Genomic DNA, 23,450 nt, shown 5'->3' with positions numbered 1-23,450 from the left:
TTTGTGTGGCTTAAAGGCCCAAACGGTTCTGCAGCTAACAAAAACCCTGTTCAGTTTCCAGCATTGTGAACTATCCAAATATTTCAGCCTCACATGTTTATTCTATTTCCAAAGAAAAATGTGTGCTCAGCTAATCTTCCTGTGCATGAAACCACAAACTATTCAAAGTGGTTTATATAGCTTCGCATTGCGGAGCTTCTTATGAATGATTAGCTCTCTCAGTTCACCATGTGCTGCTCTCTAAAACTTAACTCTTATATGGACTCTAATCTTTTAAACTTGTCCCTTTGTCTTAATATTACTTTGTTTCTGTTTTTGATTTTCTTTATTTACCCTTACTTTTGACCATTTTTTAAAATTAGAATTGTAACCAATTTATCACCTTTTTTTGAATTAACATTGAAATGAACTCATCTTTTATGTCACCGTTGTCTTCATATAGAGAGGAGCTCTGAAATGTCTTTACAGCACTTCTTAATGCATAACTACTGTAAAATGATTGTATTTGTTGCTCCATAACTTTTCACCACTTGGATTTTTGTCATTTTGTGTCACGTTTAAATTTTATTATCTTGTTTATTCTGTTATTATCCTCGTCATAATAAAATAATCGTCTATGTCTGAAAAACATTGATTCAAGGTGATGTAGGCCTAGCATAGGTATGTATTAATGTATTCATTTTTTCTAATATTCATATGTTTCATGACTTTTTTGTTTGTTTTTTTATAACATACACGTTTTTCAATTTTACTGTACTGTAACTTTTATCTATAATTCATAAAAAACAAATTAAATTCTGTTTGTAACCAAATGCACCATTCAATTCAATGCATTTAAATTCTGTTTATTTATATAGGGCCTATCACAACACGCGCCATCTCAAGGAACTTTACAGAGACAATTCAACCAGGTCATACAGTTAAATTAGTTCAAGTTTTCTATTTAAGGAAAACCAGCTGATTGCATTTACTCACTGACTCTTCAGCAATCCCTAACACCAAGCATGAATGTAGTGACAGTGGAGAGGAAAACTCAATTTTAACAGGAAGAAACCTCCAGCAGAACCAGGCTCAGTGTGAGCGGCCATCTGCCGAGACCGACTGAGGTTCAAGGAGACAGAAGCAGAGATACAAAAGGCAACTGTCAACCAGCTCCACAGGCGGCCCGGTCCAGGAAACACCAAGCCAGTACATGAATTTTTAGTACTTAAGTATTTAATTATACAAATAAAATTTCCTAAAATTAGTACATTTCTGTATAATTTTCATAGTAATTTCAAAGAACTGTCTTAACTTTCAGAAACCACCTGAATTTTCCTCAACATTCTCTCTTTGGAATAGAGGTTTAAGGTTGAATCTATTACCACACACAAACTATAACTGTGATTTGAGTACTCATCCTATTAAACCACTTGGCCACATGGCAACAACTAACACCTTAATCACTTGTATAAACTACAGATAATATCTGCCCTGAGTGTCTCACATTTGTGAAATGACATGCAAAATCTCTAAAACAGTGGTGTCCTGATTCAGTCCTTAGGGCTGCTATTTTACATGTTGAAACTGAATTTTAAGAAAGGAAAACAGCAATAGTGGATTAAAAAGTTAAGCTGACCCAAAAGGAACAAGGAACTAGCAGCTTCTTAGAAAAAGGAGTGGAGTAGAAAGCATAATATTTGACTTTAAAATATAGTGGAGGGAAGTTATACCCCCCCCCCCCCCCCCCCCAAAAAAAATGACTATGTAGGTCATTTTTAGATGTAAGGACACACAAAAAAAGTAGACTACTTGAGTACAGTAATCAAGCACTTTGTTACTTTCCACCACTGCATATACCTGAAGCAGGGATAGATTAATCATGTCTAAAACGGGAGATGGAAATAACAAATAATGTTCAGGTTTTTTAAACAAAAATTCTATATATATATTCTATTTTACAAAGCTATCATTCAGTATTTATTTTCATTATATATATATTTTTTTTCCAGTTAGGGTGAATGTATCATTTTCTTTAATGGGAGGGTATTTAAACTTTTAAGCATAACTGTAATCTGGATTAAAAAATGGTAAGGTAAGGTAATTCTTTATGCAACTAACTTTGAAAATGTAATTTATTAAAGTAAAGGCAAAGAAAATGTATTCAATTTTATCAATAATAGATAATAAAGATAGTATTTTTAAGTTATGCTCTTCTATATGAGGCTTTATCTATATTTCAATAAAGATGATCAACATCCAAAAATTGCGAGGCTTACGTTTGTCTTATTTGTTTAAGTACAGATATATACAGTCACTTTCCTTACGGGCATACTTCTGATTTTATTAAAACAATTTTTCCTTCTTGTTTATCTTATCATCATACGGTAAGAGTTTCTTTCCCCCCATTACTTTGCCAAATGACCAATCCCGTTCTTTGCCTTCCCATAGTCCCGCCCCCCATGGCACGTGATTGGTCCAACCGCTGCTCCGTTATCCCCTTCTCTCCCCAGGGAATAAGGTAAGCTAACTCCGAGTGAAGGAAAGGAAAAGCTCATTAGCAGCCACTCTACTCATGGCGCAGTGAAAGGACTCGTGTGCTTGTAGGAAAGGAAAACCACTGGAGAAAAACAAGAAAAAACCAAGTTAAAACGGGCCGGACTGAGCGGGAGTGTTGTCAGGTGGGTAGATTGACTCCTTAGCAGCAGGTGCATCGGTATCGCCCTAACGTCTCAGTTTCGGTCGTCAACGGTTGGCTTTTTGTCTAATAATCAATTTATAACCAATCAAAAGCTTTTAAGAGAGCATTATATTATATTTACTTTAAATATATTTCTGCAGTTCTGCAGTTTCTGCTGTCCGTTGGGAAATCGGATGTCCTTGAAGTGGAGTAAACTAACATATATTATTTAGAACAGTTATTAAAAACGAAAATTCAAACATTTATGAAAAACTACCTTACTTTTATTCTTTGTTTTTAGCTTCTGTGACCCCCCCCTTCCAGAATTAATCGGTCTTTGTTGATTAACTGATTAAACGAGAGGAGGGGAAGGCAAAACATTTCCACCTCTAATGGTTTCCAAGCTAACTAATTAGCAGATAACAACTGAATATACATCAGAGTGAAGAATGGAGCAGAGGGAAGACTAAATACTTTTATTAACACAGATAACAGCCATTGTTACAGCAGCAACAAGAAAAAAAACTTCCCTTAAACTGATACTGGAGTCTTGAATTATGCACAGGGGGGCCCTTTTAACCAAATGAGTGGCTTTATGTTTTATTTAAAGTGGGAACAAAAGGCAGCATTGCTTTGGCCAGGCTGGAAGAGAGGAAACCAGACACTGGAGTTTTGTGCAGCAGCAGGAATTGATGCACTGATGCTTTGGTCAGGTGGTGGGTGCAGAAGCAGCACTGCTGGCAGTGAATCCACAGAGATGTGAATGCACTTTTTAAACAATTTGTGATGATATACATTTAAATGGTCATGGATTTTGATTAGGGAAAGAGAATAAGATCAAATCTAAAAAAAAAAAAAAAAAAGTGTTAATGCACCTGTATTAAAAACCCTTAAAGATTGTTGCAACAGGTACAACTGGAATTTATCTGGACTAATCTAAGCATTCTCTTTCAGTTTTACTTTGTTTGTTTTTTCTTTATCAACCTTCCAAACTCTCACAAGATTCCCCGTCCCAGCTGAAGAAACAGCTTTTTCTATATATGTCAAAAAGTTAGATCACCTTAATGCAGGGGTCTTCAACGTTTTCCAAGCCAAGAACCCCCAAACTGATGGAGATATATATCGTATGCAATAGTATTATATCAAGCTGGTCCTATAGTCGCTCTATTACAGATGGAGTAATGTAACGAAAGTAATTTTGCCCTGGGATTATTAAAGTATTTCTGATTCCTACTCCTCATTGATGGGGGACAGGTGTTGTTAATGAAACGGTGCCCAGCTTGAAAGAACTCCTGTGTGTCGCTGAATGTGTGCATTGATGACTGAAAGACATCTCCTGCCTCCATTTATCTGTTTACTACAGTGTGTTGAATTAACATTAACGTGTATATAAAGACATTTCAATTAGTGGAAAAAATTGCAGGGGGAATATTAAGTCTAATTAATCAAAACTTTTGCAACCCCCCCATGCATTACCTCCAAAGACCCCCTGGGGGTCGCGGACTCCCTGTTGAAGACCTCCGTCTTAATGTTTGCTGTGTTCTCTCACAGCTGCAGGAAAAACAAACCCTAAAACAGCTCTCTTTTTGCTGCTGCTACATGGCAATAATTTTGGAGTAAGCAGCTTATTAAGGCCAATTTATGCTTCTGCCGCATAGGCTCTGCAACCGTCAAATCTTTCTCTGCGTGACCACACCCCCCACACAGAGGCTCTGCAACCGTTGTTGCGCACCTAAAAAAAAAATCCTAAATACGCGTCGGATGGTCGCAAACCAGCGCAGACCTCATACAAAAGTGCACAGACAAAAAGCAGCTGTGATTGCTCTCTTTGGAATGCCTTTCTGGCTGTCTGTGTGGTCGTCCTTCTTGATTCGGTGCCAGGGAGCGCCATTTTTAAAAACCGAGGAACAACTACAATGGACAACTACGACGAAAGTTTAATCGAGGAGGTTCGGAAGTATAACCACTTGTACGATGCCTCAGACAAATTATATAAACATACCAAGGTCTCTGCCAAAACGAAGTCCTTGTGACCATCCGCCGAAGTGCTTGTGAGTTCTCGAATAGGCTCCCCCTTGCACTCTGGCAGGAAACTGCTGTGCGTCCCTAGAAATTCCAGACTGACGGTGCAGAAGCAAACCAGTCCCAAGCGACATTTGATGTGTGCGGCTGCAGAAGTCTAATCTGCCCTTTATTGTCCTGTAATTCTCCACACAACCTTTACAAGCCCTTGCAAACTGTTTTATTTGTCAAGCAGTGAAATTACAAATATATTAAGGTAAATAAATGTCTAAATGTTGGTAGCACTAGATGCTTATTTTCTTGCATCAAGCTCTATGCTCAGCAGGGAAAGATGGCTGCCTACGGTGGCCACAGAAGCACCTGTTGATCCGAGTCCAATTTCAACAAGAAAAATGACCGATGGTTTAATGATGCAAATCCAGTACGCTGAAGCGTACATGTGTTCTGTTATGTCCTATAGTGGCGGACGTGTTCACGCCAAGCCTCATTTAAGTTTTTTTTTTTTTCTGTATTTACTGGAAGATTAGAGATGAAAGGGATGGGAACAAAAGGTGGAAGTTAATAGAAGGGGGCAGCTCTAATAAAATAACAGACGTCTTGTAAATGTAGTCAGGGTGTTGAAACTCGATCTCTTTCGTCAGCCTTGTTTTTTACCCTCTTTATATAAGGAAAGAAAAAAAAAAAGGAAAATATTTGTTCTGTGTAGCCATGGTTTTAGCTTTAGTCTTGAAGGAAGGGGAGCTGTGGAGTGTCTTATTTTTTTTTTTCCAAGCAGTGGAAAATTACTCTTTGTGCGTTTGAGTGTGTGGTTCAGACTTGGATGTTTACATCTTTAGGTGACCTTTCACTCAGCCCACCTCTACAAGGATGACCTGGTCTGGTGATGAGGGATCAGTTGAGGTATGCTGAAATGTTCCCTTAAGCCCAGATATTTGTCAGTAAGGTGCTTGGTTAAAGAATTGAAAAGTTACATTCGTGAAATGTTGTATCACCAGTACCCCCCCACCCCCATGACACCTATTGCTTTTCTCCTAGCTGAGTAGGATGTATCAGAAAGGTGTTGCAGCTTTGAATCTGTAAACGGCTCGTTAGGTTTTGTTATTTCAACCCTTATATTGTTCCTCGCACCTTCCTGTAATGGAATTCTCTTCTCTTGTACCTGCATGATGTTTTCAGAAAAAACAAACACGTCTTCCAGTTCTTAAGGAAAGAGAAGAGCAAGGTGCATGACTCAAACTGTCAGTAATCGCTCTTGATGTATCAGTCATATCAAGGACAAACCACTAAAGTGAGATTTAATTCTCCTACTGGTTCTATTAGTACTAACAGGATACGTTGAAACAGTAGAGTAGGATTCAGTTAGTGCTTGTTTGATTACATTCAACGTAAAGAGCCCTTTGCTGATCAAAGTCCTCCAGACAAACCATCAGCTGCTGGAGCGATACAGGAAAGTCCTGCCTATTTAGTCTGGGAGGTTATGTCATGTAGAAGTTAGTGGTTTAGAGATGTGTGACACCGTGGCGATACTCTCACCTAATGATTAAACTGAAGAGAGCATGCAGCTTAATCACACACTGTGTGAGCCAAGGAGCAGGTTGTTATTGGAGATGACGACGTCCTCGGTGGGGAATTATTCTTTGGAATTACTCTTTGGAAAAGGCATGTGATAAGCTTGATGTTAAGTTAATGAATGCATATGTGCAGGAGTTATATTTGATCACTGTCCTGACTAAAGGTCACATCAAACACGGACAAGGAAATCAGAGAAGCTTATTAGATTCTGTTGAGTGAGGCCATAGTAGACGATAGGCTGGCATGTTCTGGGGAAATGTCTTTGCTGGTTAAATAAATGATTGAAATTGCTCCAAAAAATTGTTAATCAGTATGTGAAAACTGCTGCCTTTTTATTATGAAGTAAATTCTATTATTACACTTTGTCCAAACAGGTTTATGTTTTCCCATTACTTCCCTCCCCTGGTGTGGTTAACATGTCTTATATTTTAGTACTTCCTGTGTTTGCTGGTTTTAGACATAATTCCCCAAATTTTCCATATCACTGAAACATGAGCTTTCTCTTTTTTATTTTCCTTTTTTTTGTTTTTTTTGCTGGATTTGTGGGGTTCTGAAATCTGAGTGTGCTCATTCATTTGTCTGTAATTGTGATCTATCATGAGACCCTCCCTCTTTTGTCAAACAAGTAGAAAAACAAGAATAAGACTTAAAGAAGAAGAAAAATAGCTGCCAGAGGTTATTGGAGGATGATACAGGAGCCCCGTCAGTTATTGAGTTTAGTTTTCTGTCAATACCTGCCATAGTTTCTTGACAAGGCCCTTCCTGCCCTGTTGTGTGGCCTTTTAAGACCCCCATTGTGGTTTGACAGGATCGTATAACTCCCATAAAAGTCTATGAGTGTGTGAACAAACCAGAGTCAAATGAAGAGAACATGTTTTTACTGTTTGTTTATATCTGTTTTAGGGCCGAAACAATTAATCAGAATAATAATCTTCATTTATCTGTTATCAAAGTAATCAACAACTAATTTAGTAATTGATTAATCATTAACTGGATTATATAGACAGTAAAATACGCCTTTGGCTGACAGAGCAACGCACTTAGAGGTGTAATTATATAAAAATTTCAAAAATATATATAAATATTTTGCATTTAAGAAAAAAATAAAGTTTACGTCTGTCAAAGTCCTCTATCCAGAACTCCTTAAGTGCAAAAGTTTTAGTTTCACCTGGTTTAATTTCATAAAAAATCTTCTTTAAGGAACCTCTGGCTATCCGATAATTCAATTAAAGGAGAATTCCGTTTTTTTAACACTTTTAGCCCATTTTCTGTAGTGTCCAGGATGAAATCGAATGATCGACACCAAAATTTTGACAATTGGTCCTGTCTCTGCTATTTGGCTCATGCAGAATCCCCCCCTGGCTGCTTCAGAATGGCTTCCATTGTGCATGTCCGATAATGTCCTTAAAACAACCTTAAACGTTCTTTTTTTAAAATATGCTACTCTCCGGATCGTCAGCGCTGTTCAATGACGTTCCAAAAAAAGTTTCGTAAAGAAAAAACGTTCCTGTAGTGTTTTATTTAGCATTTTGTAAATCCCATTGAGTTCTGTTGGAATAGTCAATATTCCCCTGCCACCAGAAACGGAAATGGGGCCTGTTTACACAGTTGTAGTCTTTTCGCTTCACTCTGTGTACTCCGACGTCGAGGTGCTAACGTCTCTGTTAAACACTTTAAAAAACTCTGAAAATGGAATACGAAAGGTGGATTCTTGATTCTCGACGTCGGAGTACACAGAGTGAAGCGAAAAGACTACAACTGTGTAAACAGGCCCCATTTCCGTTTCCGGTGGCAGGGGAATATTGACTATTCCAACAGAACTCAATGGGATTTACAAAATGCTAAATAAAACACTACAGGAACGTTTTTTCTTTACGAAACATTTTGGAACGTCATTGAACAGCGCTGATGACCCGGTGAGTAGCATATTTTAAAAAAAGAATGTTTAAGGTTGTTTTAAGGACATTATCGGACATGCACAATGGAAGCCATTCTAAAGCAGCCAGGGGGGGATTCTGCATGAGCCAAATAGCAGAGACAGGACCAATTGTCAAAATTTTGGTGTCGATCATTCGATTTCATCCTGGACACTACAGAAAATGGGCTAAAAGTGTTAAAAACCGGAATTCTCCTTTAATCAATTATTTAAAAAATAATTGACCGGTTAATCGATTTGCAAAATAATAGTTAGCTGCACCCCTAATGTGTTTATTATCTAAATATCTTAACAAGTTTTATGTTGTTGTCCATTTAAATTGGATGAAAAATATAATGTTTCACATTTATTTTTAATATCTATATATATTTAACATTTTTAGTCATTTTTATTTGTGTAAGTAGGATTTTTGTGTTTAGTTATTTAAAGGAACTTAAAAATGTATGGGTTTTTTGGGTTTTGTTTTAATTTGAAAAATTATGGATTTAACAGTTTTGATTTTAACCCTTCTAAGAGCTATACAGATAAAGTTAATTTAAGATGAGCATTTTCAACAGAAACGCTCAACAATTAAAACTCACAGATGGTTTTGTAATTAATTGAAATACAGAAAACCAAAACAGAGATAGCAGCAGATATGGATGTTTTTGGTCAGGTGAGCTGGGAAAAACAACAACAACAAAAAAGAACGCCTTAAAAAGCAGCACAGTGATTGGCTGACAGGCTGGTGCATTGTGATCACATTGTTGTGGTGTTGGTAGAACATTACATCAAGGTGCTGATGAAGAGAAAAAAAGCCAGTGGCCTTATCAGGAAAAAGTGTTTCATATTTCAGTGCTTTAAGCTGACTTGAAAATTCAGATTGTAATGTTGAATCTGAATACAGATGCTGCTAACCTGCTGTCATCATAAGTATTTGAAGAATATTTCTGTCTAACGTTAGCATCCAAACTAAAGAAGGACCGATACATCGACTGCTTGATAATTAGCATTATATTAGCTTTTTTTTTTCTTGTATCAGTTTCTGATCCTTGCATGTGTTGGCTGATTTATCAGTGCATTCAGCAGCTATGCTGAACAAACTAATACTGCTTCCATTGCTGTCCATTGTTAATGTTTTGTTTAGTTAATTTTTTTTTGTTGTTGTTTTTTGTGAATTTTAACTTTAATGGAGGAAGAGAAAGAAATATGGGCTCCAAGAATCAACCAAAAATATCTGCAGCACATGCTAGATAAATGTTCCAAAGCAGAGCATGATCAAAACGACATACTATAGTTGTGGTTTGATAACAATGAGTTGAAATATGTTTTTTTATGCTCTGACAATTTTTAGCTAAGAGTAAAAAAAGAAAGAAAAGGATATTATAGCTACTTTTTATTTTGCATAAGCAAAACTGCCTTACTTTCTTCTGTAAATATAACACATTATTACAATGGTTGTAAAAACCTTATTGATTATATTTTTGCTGTTATTTATTTTATTCTAATGCATACTTAAGCAAAAACTTAGAATAAATATATGCTAAATAGTTTTTAGGTCCTTATGCTAGCAGATATAACAAGCTGTTAAATTAGTTGTGCTGTTTGCTCAGGTGGCACACCTCTAGTCCACTGTTAGCTTTAGACAGCTTTTTTTAAAGCTGTTTTCTAACCTTGATGTAACCTGATAACTTGCATTTGCTTGTTCTTATACAGCACATGATTTAAAAAATCAGATAATTATATGTTTTTAAATCCAAAGTTATGCTATTGCTCCAATAAAAAAAAACAGTTATTTACTTAAGCTTACCTATTGCGTTGTACTAGATTAAAAGATAAACGCTTTTCTTCCTGATGGTTTGTTAGTTGAAATGTATCATTTGCTTTTGCAAAAAATAACTTTTAAAACATAAATCTAATGCAATATCAAGCTGAACATCAGTTAGGATAAATCCTTTATGTCAACCTTTACATTGATTTTATTTTTTTGCTTCGTATGTTTTTGAAACACGTCTCATACACAGTACAGAAGAAGATCGATAGATGGGGTTCGGGTTTCTTTGCAAACAGATACATCATGCCAGCAGGGTCTGTTAGAGGATCCTCTCTGGTTTCACCGATCCGATGAAAAGGTGTGTGAGGAGTTGTCATCAAGACTTGAGACAGCAGCACACTTGTTAATAAGGTTGTGATGTCAGGGTAATAAAATGGGGCATTTAAAGCTGTCTGACAAGGCTGGAAGCAAAGGCTGCATGTCTGAATGTGCAAATCTGAGCTCCACTGGTGGGTCAGTGGTTAGAATAACAGTAAAACCAAAGCATTGAAGTGGAAGTCAGTCCAAAATTATTTTTTTTCAAAGTTACTTTACTTCTTTATTTGATTTTTTTATTTTAATTTTAATGTGAGACTTTTTCAAAATTTATCTCTCATTGTATTTTCTGAGTTCATACACTTTCAGAATTGCAGGGCTGGGCAGTTAATTTCATGGGGCTGTTTTCTAGTCAGGTTTCATTATTTTTTATTCATTATTTCATTATTTCACAAGTTTACCCCCCCCCCCCTTCCTCTCCGTACAGGAGTGGGAAACCTGTGGCAGCTGTAAACTGACCCCATTGTGATCAAGTCCTCCCAAAATTAGATGCCAGATGAGGTGCTGCAGAATGAAGATTGGAAATCACTTGACTCCTGGGGGTGATTATCTGTGTTCTTGGATTACTATATCCCTTTCAAAAGCAGGGCTATTAAACTTAGCACCAGGTAATTTTGGTGTCATTTCATCAGATCCAATTGTTTTATAACAAAAGGTGTGGGTGGATTAAAACAATTATTGGACCATTAGACACACTTTGTTCCTGGAGCCCTGCTGTCTGTTCTATGATCCAGGTAGAGACGTGACCGGATGCTGCACAGTAAGAGAGAAATACAGTATTTTGTTTAAATAAAAGTTCTAACTATTTCAAATGAAACCTTTCTGCAGAATAAGCATAATAGGATTTCTTTTTATTTCAGCCAAATGGTAACAGGGAAAAAACACCACGGGGAACAGATGTGTTTTTTCTTTTTTTCTTTTTATAATGAAATCATTTCTGCCTTGGTGCCAAGAATGTTAATGATTCCTTATGTGACAAGCTGAAAAAAGTAGGTCATAGGATAAAGGTCTTTTTTTAAAATGTTTTTGTTTGGGCATTAAAAGTACCTGCTGACAATTTAAAATCTCTTCTTATTTTGTTTTTTAAGACTAAATTATACATTTTTTTAGATCTTATGAGTGAAAATAAAAACACATTGACTTTTGGCAGAGGCACTGCAGGACTGAAAACGAAAACACTCAAGTTTAGGGTTATCTGTGGGTCATTCTTGATAATTAATTTAAAATGCTAAAGTTATCTTTAAAGCAGCTTACTAAAGGGAGGAGGTTTTAAAAATGTGTTTCCTGTTATTCTAAAAACTCAAGTTTAAGAAAATGATAAATTCGTATGCATTGAGAGATCATTTTTTAATCTTTTGGCTTTATTTATACAGAGTAGAATAAAAAGATGATTCTTGTCATGATCAGTATTTATGATTTAAATAAAAGTGTTCATTCTCTAATTTTTTTTGCATTTGATCTTATCGATTTTACTGGGAACATCAGACATCTCTGATTCTACATGCCTGTTCTTCAGTCTGTTGCTGGCTTCTCTGTCAGCCCTTTCAGTGGGTTGGAAAAGTGAACGTTAATTGTTAGCTCTCACACTGTCTGCCTTGGTTTGCAATTCAAATCTCCTTTGCAACCCTGAGCAAACATTTCCTTGTTGTCCTGAATCCGCTGCCCTAAGGGGGCGTATCGTATGCCTCCTAAAGTCTGCAAGCAGGTAGAAGTGGACATATTTGATATGGTAAACACATCAAATCGTTGTCCTTTCTTTGAGTGTCATTGTTTTATATCAGACCTGTCCAAAGAAGCAATATTCTAGGTCATTCTAGGATGTGGTTTTGTCCAGACCTCTACCCCCTGAAGGTCCAACAAAATAAGGGGAAAAGCCTGCTTTTAAGTTTAAGTAATGTTTTGTCCCCTTGGGGAATGGGGTAAAATGTTGATGCTCTACAAAGTTAACTCAATCCTCATGGTGATCGGGTTTTCCTGGCGGGCTTTAATCAAGAACTGTTGCTTACAGTCGCAAGTCATGCGTTCATAATTGGAGCTGTAGAAATCGCCTGTAGCACGTCATTGGGTTTCCACCTCTTCCCTTGTAGATTCTTCTTGCTTTGGGATTAAATATGTAAGTTCATTATATAAGGGATGTTGAATCAAAATCTTTGTCCTTATGATATAACAGCTTCAAGAGGGGCTTATATTTTCCATTCTGGATGTGGGTGAGAACTATTTGATGACAAAACATAACTGAGCTCTGTTCAATAGGTCTTTGGGGAAAACGTATTTTTAGACCAATAATGCCCTCAGATGGCTTTGGAACTGGATGTTGGAACTGGATTTAAAGCTGTTGCTTAATATGAGAGATAGACAGACAGATACTTCAGCATATTTTAGGCAAATGTTAGTGGTTTAGCACCGGCAGATATGTGGATGCTTTTGTCGATTAATTAGTGCATTCAACGGCCATGTCTGGTTTAAATTGAAACTCGTGTTACATTTTTTATGGTTGTGTCATTTTTATCATGGAAATTTGGGAGGGGAAAAAAGGGGTATTGGCTCAAAAATCAGTAGCAGACACTGCATTAAAAAGTTTATCTGCCGATCTCCTCTTATAGTTTTTGGGGTATCATGCAAAGTTTTTGCTCCTCTTGGAGTCCCACTCATTGTTCTCTTATCAGGTATCAACATAGACTCACAGATGAGCAGTGAGAGCATTGCAGTGGTATCTGCATGGGTAGAATGGTGTACGCAACATAGGCATAATAAATATTGATCAACTTGTAAGTAATGGCGTTTTTTTGTATGGCTTAATGTTTTTAAGGTGCCATACGAAATAATTAATTCCTTTTGAACTTTTTACATTTTCTTACAGTCACAAATTTAAATCTGCTTTTTTGGGATTTTATGGGATTTTACCAACATATCCTTAGCTCAAAATTTTATAGAGCTTGCTTAATAAAAAAGGTAAAACAGTTTAGCAACACATGGTCATCCACCTTAACCCTTTAAAGCCCGATCCACGAATAAAACAAAACAGAAAATTAAATTTTTTTGGTTTGAAGTCCCTATTTGGCCTTTTAACAAAATATGTACAAAGAAAAAACAGAATACATTTTTGATATTAATAATTTATTACTATGCGATAAGTCAAGATTATTTTTTGTGTAGTCTTCTGCCCTCTGTTATCAGGTAAATCTGATTGTATACAATAGGATTTTGAGCAAAGTTTTTACCATTAAAATATGCAAAAGGTGTCAGACGCAAAACATTTCAGAAATCGTATGTATCAAAAATTATACATTTGGCATTACAGGGTTAACTGCCTGCTCTGCAGAGGAGAGGATTGCTTAGAAAATCAGACAGGGGCCGCTGAGGTAATTCTGCAGAAGCCGCAGAGTTCCACAGCTCCCAAGCTAGGAAGGGTTACACAGCCAACATGTGGAAGAAGATATTTTATTTGGAAGGAAGAAAAAAACAAACAAAAAAATGTCCTTGTATTCAAAGCACTGCATGGACAAGGGTCATAAACATCAAGCCAGATATAGAAGGGAATGATTTGATGTCAAAGGGGGGGCAGTGAGAGATCACATCCCAGCTGAGAATCATGGCAGCATTATAGAAACTTTCTCTTCTTTCTTGCTCTCTATCAGATGTGGGCATGAATACATTAATTCTACACTGTTCAGAGATAAGATTGTGTTCTCTATAAAATGCATGAAATATTTTGCTTTCATTCACACAAATTGTGAAATTAGTCGGCGGTTTAGTTTAGAAAAGAGCAAATTGACCAACTGAGCTCTGCTATTGTGTAAATGCTAGCTGCCCAAAGCCTGTGTGTGTTAGCTAATGTGCAATCACAAGTATGTGAAGGGGGACGGAGGGGGGTTAATCTTTGAATAATATTTACATATTTGGTTTTTACCAGTCAAATGGAGTCCTGTGTGCTGCTCACAAAAACCTGTTTGTGTTGCCTGCTCTACCTGCTCCAGCTGCTTATCAGGCACATTCCTTTCCATGTACTTCTGCAAATCACCCACATTTTAAGAGATAACGCACGAAGTGCCATGTCGCCATAAAGTGTCAGGTGTTTGGTCTGCTGACCGATTTTGTGACACTGCTTTCTTGGCATGCACATATAGTAGATGGTTTGGTTTTATTGTCTTAATGGAGTTAGATTTTAAAATTGTCTACTAGGTTATCAGTGTTCTTGTCATGGAAAATTTCAAATGGAGCAAATAAATTAAAATTCTTTTGGAAAAGTTGAACTTTAGGGGGGAAAATGGTACAAAAAGGTCCCAAACTGATTAAGTTTCCATTAAAGCAGGTGATAACTGACCCCAGAGAGTGGATGTGTTATATTTTTTACTTTTATTCTCAGCTCTATTTTTTCTGTTTTGGGTTTATCTCCTTTAAGTCTGTTTGATATCTCCATACTATGATGACTGTCAGTTATATACGAATTAAAACTTACACATATTAATTTTGTTTTCATTAAAAACAGAAAAGTGATGGTGGCTAAAGATAATAACAACTGTTGTTTATAACACTGCCTACTGAAGATGAGCACCAGCTCCCAGTGACCCCACCAGGATGAGCAGGTACAGATAAGAGGATGAATGGGAGGATACCATAAAAGTTGGAAAGTTAATCTTTCTGTATGTAATAATTTTAGTTTCATTTAATTAGTTTGAAAGGTAAAACATAGTTTTTTACATGGCCTAAAAATATCTTTTGACACTTGAGGCAAATTGGCAATACAATCCCAGTTTTGGTTGCTTCACATTTAACAAGAGAAAGACCCTATTTTTCTCCCTCCAGCCCTTTAGGTGGTGGTAACACCCTTAAAGTGGTTGGTCACTCAGCACACAGATGGGAAGAGAGTTGGAGATAGAATACAGATCCATGCAGAACAATAGACACTTTTGGAAAAGCTTCCAATGTCATGAAAACAATAAAACATCAGATGAAACGTAAAAAAATACATTTTCCTCCCCTTAATTGATTAAAGTGTTTTTTCTAATAAGTTGGAGCTTTTTTTGTACGAACAGTCCAGTTAGATCTGCCAAAATGTAACTAATTAAATAAGATAAGTAGGATTTTATTTGTAATGCAATGCATATGCATCTTGATTTGAATGTTAATGAAGTCATCACAACTAAATCCAAACTTTCCACTAGACCTATACAGAAAACACAGAAATGGAGTCCGGGTCTGCAAGATACGAGTTTAACAAATCTGAAATTAAATTGAATCGAAATATTAAATTTGATTTAAGGTGTTACAAAAAATGGCTTTTGCATTTTGTTTTGACTTCAGAAGTAAAGAATAATTAAGTTGGAAAGCACTCTATCGATCAAACATAACCTCAATGAATCTTCCCCTATATATTGAATGGAAACGTGAAATAGATATATTCTCTGTTTATTTCACAGACATTAGTGTCCAGGGACAGCAGATAGATACGGGCTGAACCAAGACAAATATGTAGAACTGATTAATAACTAAACGCTAAACGTTTTCCCCAATGATGAAGATCCTTCCCGTTTTTAAACAGAAAGTGGGTCAGTTATTATGCTTGCTGACTCCTTGGCTTCCCACAGGGACAGCTTTTTCATTGCTATGGTTGTCCTTTGTCCATTGCATATTTTTAGATACACGCACCAACCAGGCTTGTTCCATGTGCCATCAAAGTATGTGTCCCTAAACTTTACTTTTTTCTTTTTACTGAATAAAGGTTAATCAAATTACAATGGTTGGAACATGGATGTATTTAGTTTTGAACTACTGGGTAACTGGCTAACTCTGAATTTCTGTCCATATTTGCTGTAATTAATTTAATCCAAAACACTCATAAGCTTAAAATGTTATTGTGGGTTTTCTGAAATTTTAGGTAAAGGGTAAATTCTTTTGGTCACCCATGATAAGCATAATATCGTCCTTTAATCTTTTATTTTTTACTCCAAAAAGCATGCAGTCCTAAATAAAATCAAGCTCCTCGGCCTGCAGCTGGGAGCTCCTCCATTGCTGAGGAATTTTTGCAGTCTCCAGTTCAACCCGCTGTGGTCAGATCATGTTGCAAACCCCTGGGGGTCCTTAATACAAAAGTAATTGTGTTCACAGAGGCCAGATGGATGTAATAGGTTTGTCATTCAACCGGCTTTGTGCTAAGCTAGGGATAATGTGGTTACCTGTTAATGATTGATCAAAGATGATACAGAAAAATTGTATGATTACCGTCTTATGACCCTGCTGTTGCATATCCTGTTTGTGATGTTATGTAACCATACTGTTAGCACTTTGCATTAATTAAAAGACAGAAACATGGTCACAGTTCAAAGTGCATGGGGTCTGTATAGTTTTACAAACCTATTGCTTTGTTCAGCTACATGCAGCCTCCAAATAAAGTGAAGTAAAGGTCTAAGTTGCTATTTGGGCCAGATCAGGGCAGGAATGCAGAGCTTATTAGACTGTGACAGCTTGTCTTGGTCAGCTAGAGATTTTGGACGCTGGTGTGAGCACTGCCCAGCAACGGGCAGCCATGGTTTCTCCCTGCAGCATACGTGATGCAGACGTTACTGAATTAGCGTGTTGACAGCGACATTGTTTCACGTTTTTGTGCCTTTCCTTTTCCATTCTGTTAGCGCTTAAAGTCTCACAGCTTCCTGCTTTTCTAAACCCACTTCCTCTTTGGTTCTGTTTGATTACAGACAGTTGGAGTCATGCCTTTTAGGCCTGACTGGGCATTTAATGTCAGGTGTTTTTTTTTTTCATTTTGATCTGATTGCTCAATTTATAGATAATATGTTTTGTAAGTCACTTATCTGCCCATAGTTCTATAAGCATCTTTACTACTCATATTGGTTAGGGTTCCTGCTATATTTATCAACTAAAAAATCTCATGAGTCACAATGACACACTTACCCACAGCGAACATGAGCCCAGTCAAGCTGTTGGAACTCCAACATATATCCACCTGCAGTCTGATTTGAGCCTTTATAAGTGGCTCAGTAGAACAATCAGGGACCTTAAGATAAAGTAGCTTAGGTAATATCTGTTGTGCGCAGGGATGTTGACTGCTCACCTCTTAGTTTTACATTAAACATAAACAGAACTTTGCTTTTACTGCATGCAAACAGATCTGTTTGCTGTGGCGGAGCTTGTCTCCCAGTGAATGTTCTGTGCTGTAAGCAGAGCTCAGCGTGTCCCAAAGTTTACACATTTCCTGACACAGCAGTTGTATGCAGGAGTGTGAATTCAGGTCTCCAGTCACCAGAGTTAGGCCTTTCCTAGTTACATTTACTTGAGTACATTTTTAGCTTTTACTTGAGTGGAAATATGCCATAGTAGTGCCACTCTTACCCAAGTACATTTTTAAGGATTCTACCCTCCTCAGGCACACCTCTGTCCTGCTTAACTTATATTTTGCTTTATGTTTTTATTAGAATATGACTTATGTGCAAGAAACCTTTACTTTTTTTTCTGCCCTGTGATAACTAGAGATTTGCTGCTTAGACGAAGGCGGATACTGAAACGAATCATTTCAGCTATTATGTTAATCTCTCTAGACTAGTGGTCTCCAACCCTGGTCCTCAAGATCTACTATCCTACAGATTTTAGATGCATCCCTGCTTCAACACAGCTCAATCAAATGTTTGATTACCTTTTCAAGCCATTCATTTGATTCAGCTGTGTTGAAGCAGGGATGCATCTAAAATCTGTAGGACAGTAGATCTTGAGGACCAGGGTTGGAGACCACTGCTCTAGACCAACCAGCTCTTTTTATTGATTTCTAGGGATGCACTATATAATCGGCCCCCTATCGGTATCGGCCTTAAAACTGAATATCGGACATCGGCCACCCCACCGATATTTAACCCGATATTTGATCAGCTTCTGAGTTTCTAAAGTCTAAAAAAAAAAAAAAAAAAAAAATACTACTTCTTCTTCTTCCTCAAAAACATCTTTTTTTACAGACTTAAAAACTTCTAAAGACGAGGGAAAAAATATTGATACATTCAAATATCCCAATATCTTCATATCCTGAAATATTGCCGTTTAAAAACACCATATCAATCTCTTTTACTAATGACATATTGCTATATATCATTGTTATGCTACGAAATGCCCTGAAAATTCACAAAATTTTGCCATATTTTTATATGTTGATATATTGACGCGGTATCGATCTATTTTACTAACAAAATCTCACAAGAATTTGCAAAATATCACGAGAGTTTGTAACAGAACGATTAAATTTTACAAGATTTTGAAAGTAAAATAGATCGATACCGCGTTTTTAAAAATCAATTTGATATCAGCATATGAAAATATATTTGAGTATATTATTTTTCAAAGTGTCAGAAATGGATAACAAAACTGCTATTTTTAATGACTACGTATTTTTGTCCAGCTTTAACATCGGTATCGGTTATCGGCTACATGAGTTATAAAATATCGGCATATCGGATATCGGCCAAAATCCCAATATCGTGCATCCCTATTGATTTCCATTTGTTAATTTTGGTGAATGTGCTTTTGATTAAATAAGCATCTTCATTCAGACATTTAATACTATTATTTGTATTTTATGATATTAAAACATCCCTATATTTCTCATTTGGGGGAGTTTTTTGAAAAGCAAGTATTTTTTTACTTTATTCAGCTAAATGAATTTTAATTTATGGAATAAATTTTTTTAACCTTTTTTTTTAAAGAAATAAATGAAGGCTGACAAGGTGTTTTGTAGTGAAGAAAAACAGTGCCTTATATCTAGTATAGGTGGAACCTGGTATCTCACTGCTTCCTGTTTGTGGTTTAAAATGATAATTCTGAAGTACAGCAGCTTATTGACTAACCTGACTCCGCCAGATCGATTTGCTCCGCATATCCATCTGGAAACCTTCCATTGAAGTAATTTTGGGAAGGGGCGAAAAATACTGGTTAGCTGATTGGCCTATGTTGGTGATAGACGGGCCAAATAAACCAATCAGATCAACGAAGCATATGACGTACTAACAGAGCGACGACGAAAACACAACCACAAGCCAGGCTACTCTTGCCGAAACCAGTCGGGAGAAGAGTAAAAACATCTTTTCCTCTGAGAAAAGCCTCCAGAGCAGTGTTTTGCTCTTCTTTCGGTGAAGAAATACTCTGTAATTCCGATAAAACTTGCTCGATAGCCACGCCAACGCAAGTTTCATCGGCTGAAGCCGCCATGTTCTTTAGACTGAACTGTTGTGCTTCTCGTTGCGTCACACCTCAACCCGCCTCAAAGCCAACGCTGATTGGACGTTCGTTTGGTGAACGGCTCCAAATTTTCTTTAATGGAGAGTCTCCAGACTGATCTGCGAGTGAAACCTTGAAAGCTTGCGAGATCAGGATGGTCTCACGAGGCTACTTATTGACCCCTTTAGAAAAGTCTTTGCTGCATTGTTCTAACCTCTTAGTATCATTTGACTTCTGCCCCATCTTCTCTGTTAAGTTGGGGTGTAATATGCCTACCCTGCCTTACTTATCAAACTTCGCTACACGTCTTTCTAAGTAGTGGCTATAAGAAATTGGCCTCTGTCTTCCATCATTGTTAGTCATCATATTTAAAGGTTCTTCAAAAGAGTTTTCATTTACTTTAATTGTAAAACAACCAATGGTGATTCCTATTTTTTAGGATTTGCTTAAAATCTCTGACAAAATGATTTATGAACCAAGTTTAAAACATTTATTCTCTCCTCATGAGCTGAATCAATTGTCTCTGAGTGGACATTTGTTTTCTTTGTCCTCTGTGTAGCTCTGACGTATCACACAGCCCTGTTTTACTGCTGCAGTTTCTTCTTTTCTTTTCACCATTTCAAATACATCCAGCCTTCATAAATAAGCATTATGCTGGAGTAACCCACAGCCTCCAGTAGGAACTGAGTGCAGTTAGTTGTTGATGCCATCCTAGCAGTAAGAAAAGCAGTGCTGCCAGCTTCACCAGCAAACAATAGAGAAGGCAACAAGGATCTTTTGTTGAACACTGAGCGAACACAGGAGGTCAGAAAGCTGCCATTGTTTTTAGAGAGTGGGTTTCATCTACATAACAGACTGATCAGTGTCTAGTTTGAAGGCTGTAGTTTATGGGATGTGTCAGCTTTGTGTATCAGTAAGACATGTCATTTTAAAAACTAGCTTGTATTTCTTTCAGATGGATCTGAGCTCTGAAGGAGGCTGGGAATAGAGGTTTTCTACAAAACTATTTAAAGGCTTTCTGAAATTAAGTGTAGATGTTATCTTCATACTTTATGGTTTAATGAGGCTTTGGGTCATTAAAATGGCTTAGTATGTAATAGAGCAGTAATAGGAGTTGTTATCAGAATGGGACTTTGTCTGGTGAACAAAGTCTAGATGCTTATTAGTGGTTTAATAATAGATAGATCTATTTTTGTATATATTTGTTAAGTTACATTGGTATAAAATTAATTATCAATTCACATCAGGTCTTTTGAATGTACTATCTATGCTGTACTGTGTCAGAATGTGAGCAGGTGATCTCTTATTAGTTTTTATCAAGTTGAAAGCTGTTTTTTTTATCCAAATAGCTGAACTGTGATATAGATAGAAATTACTGTGTTGGATGTGGATCTCATTTGTAGATGAAATTAAATAAGATTGTAACATGACAGATTTTGTGATATGGGTAAAAACGTTATGGCTGGGCAGTTTGGCTTGAAATTTGAATCTCCCATTTGACCAAATACAATTAATAGCTTTTTTTTTCTCTTATAGTAAGAACAATTAACAAATGACTCATTTTAATGAATCAAATAAATCTTTCTCTGTGGGTGGGGACCTAAATTTATAGGAAAACTAAATCCCAGCTGTAAAACAGGCTTTTAATACATTCATGTTTCATAACAAACAATGAAAATATAACAGCTGGTGGTTTCACACAATCAGATGGTTTATCAGTTATTAATATCTAAGAACAAAAAGCAAGAAGCTGATGTTACTCTGAGCTATGGATGCTAAAGAAGAGCATTGGTGGAAAAATAAATCATAATTGGCTGAAAAATTCAAACTTCAAAAACAGAAAAATTTGATCAATGAATCACTCCCGCTCTAGTAAACATATCGTCATCAAGACAAGTCAATACAATCATGTATTTACACCCCTAATGGTTAAATGAAGTTGATTTATGCTTGAACTTGTTTTGAACCCCCCTTTGATTCTCTTTAAAGAAGCAGATGGCCGCTCACACTGAGCCTGGTTCTGCTGGAGGTTTCTTTCTGTTAAAAGGGAGATTTTCCTCTCCACTGTCACTACTAGCATGCTTAGTGTGAGGGATTGCATTCGAGTCAATGAGTCGATTCTATCAACTGGTTTTCCTTAGATAGAAAACTGAATCAATCTGACTGGATGATCTGGGGAACTGTAAAGTGCCTTGAGATGACATGTGTTGTGAATTGGCGCTATACAAATAAACGGAATTGAATTGAAAGAAAACAGTTGTTGAGCTTCTGTGTTGCATTTAAACATCCTAATTTTGAGCTCTAAATACTCAGACAGGTCACCCCTGATCTAGATCGTTATTTTTCCAGATTTAAAAGTCTGTTAAATAAACTGTAGGATAAAAAATCTTTGTATTTTCAGACTTTTTTTTCCCGCTCGATCCAAAGATCCATGTATCTAAACGGATACATATATGTTGTATTTAAAGCAAACTGCTGCTACAATTATTTGCACATCCATTAGACAAAGGGTTTTTGGAGGTTCAGATCTGGGAAAGTACGGCTTTATACTGTATAAATGTTAGGATCCTTCATGGAAATTCTGATTTTTCTAAAGTGTTTCTTTTATGCCTTTGGTTTAATTTGAGCCAGCATAGAATTAAACAAGCAGAAGCAAACAACATAAAACCAGGTCTGTTTTATATACCTCATATTCACAGATGTATAGTAGATCTTATTAGGATAAATACACTTAAGGGCTGACTAAACAGTATTTAGAACTTTTAGGACTTTACCTATAAGAGATAAACTAATGCGGATGGCTGTGAGGAGCCTTTTTTTCCCCTCTGTGGGGCGGAGTTCGGGAGGTCACCCATACACCCACTCTCCCCATCGCCATTATCCCCCTCCTCCCTCTCTCTGTCCTCCCTCTTGCCTTGGCTAGTCTCCATGCGCCAGGCTCAGGGCCTTGGGAATGAATGGTGCCCCGACTCTGCTCCGTCTTTGAAGCCAGCCAGGAATGCGAGGCCTCTTTTTTTTTTTTTTGCACCCCTTTCTCTCTCTCTCTCTCTCTGTTGTTTGGGCAGCCTGCAGCACTAGCAGCTATGTGCAGCAGTGAAATATTCCCTCTTCTCTGCTCATTGTGCATCAGAGAGCCAGACGTCATCGGCCGGCCAATCAGTGGCTCCCACTAGGCAGCCCAAGGTCTCTGTGGGGGGAGAAGGGACCCACTTAGAAGTCTTCCCTCTCACACTTGCTTCTCCTGGTAACTTGCTTCGCTCATGCTTCAGAAGCAGATGGAAATCATCAGTTTTATCTGGATTTAGGAATATAGCAAAAGAGACCTTTCCTTCTCAGATGGGAAGCAGGAAAGTCAGCAACTTAGACTCAAAGTTTTGGTGAGTTTTTCTTTCTTGTTTCCATCTTTGACTAAAGCTTGTTGTTCACAAACTTTTTCAGTCCACCTTGCTCTGTTGATGTAGAAGCGGTTCTGGCTCTTCCTGGCCACCCCTCCAGTTCCCCTACTTCTCTCTGCTTCCCGGCTGTCACCGTTTGCTTCTCCTGTCTCTTCTTGTTGTGGTTTGCGTGTGAGAGTATTTGTCTGGGCCAGTCACCCTTTTGCCTCCCCCTCCCTCCCCCACTTTGCACCCCTCTGTACATTTTGTCACTGCCTGTCCCCTCCATCACTTCCACTTGAGCGCTCCTCTTTTTAGTAGCCTCTCTCTGTTCTCAGAGGACGGCAGATCAGAAACCTCCTTGTCGATACATTCAATTCCCTTCAACACCTTTTTTGGAACTCTCTCTGGAGAGGAGGTTTTGTGTGTAAGCAGATTGACCATGTTGCATCATGTTTGATGCAGGCTTTCAGGCTCCCCCATAGACTTTTCAGACCATGGAGCAAATACTTATAGATTTAAAGAGTTTTCTGTCAGCAGTCTATT

At 37.2% G+C, this 23,450-nt stretch overlaps 1 protein-coding gene across 3 annotated transcripts in view; it reads left to right on the top strand.

Moving 5' to 3' along the window:
* Nucleotides 1-2,577: 2,577 nt before the first annotated feature.
* Nucleotides 2,578-23,450, top strand: part of shroom1 (shroom family member 1) — a 32,675-nt gene continuing 11,802 nt past the window's right edge. Inside the window, exon 1 of one of the 3 annotated variants that reach the window (XM_038292069.1) lies at nt 2,578-2,660. The gene's annotated coding sequence lies outside the window, so the exon portion shown is untranslated. Of the gene's footprint in view, nt 2,661-14,806; nt 14,904-22,561; nt 22,908-23,450 lie in introns of those variants that run through there. The other 2 variants (XM_038292070.1, XM_038292068.1) reach the window with 2 other exon arrangements.

Source organism: Cyprinodon tularosa, unplaced genomic scaffold (assembly GCF_016077235.1).
Source record: "Cyprinodon tularosa strain WSP-4 unplaced genomic scaffold, ASM1607723v1 ctg307, whole genome shotgun sequence".
Classification (NCBI taxonomy): Eukaryota; Metazoa; Chordata; class Actinopteri; order Cyprinodontiformes; family Cyprinodontidae; genus Cyprinodon; species Cyprinodon tularosa.
This window is presented reverse-complemented; position numbering and strand designations above follow the sequence as displayed.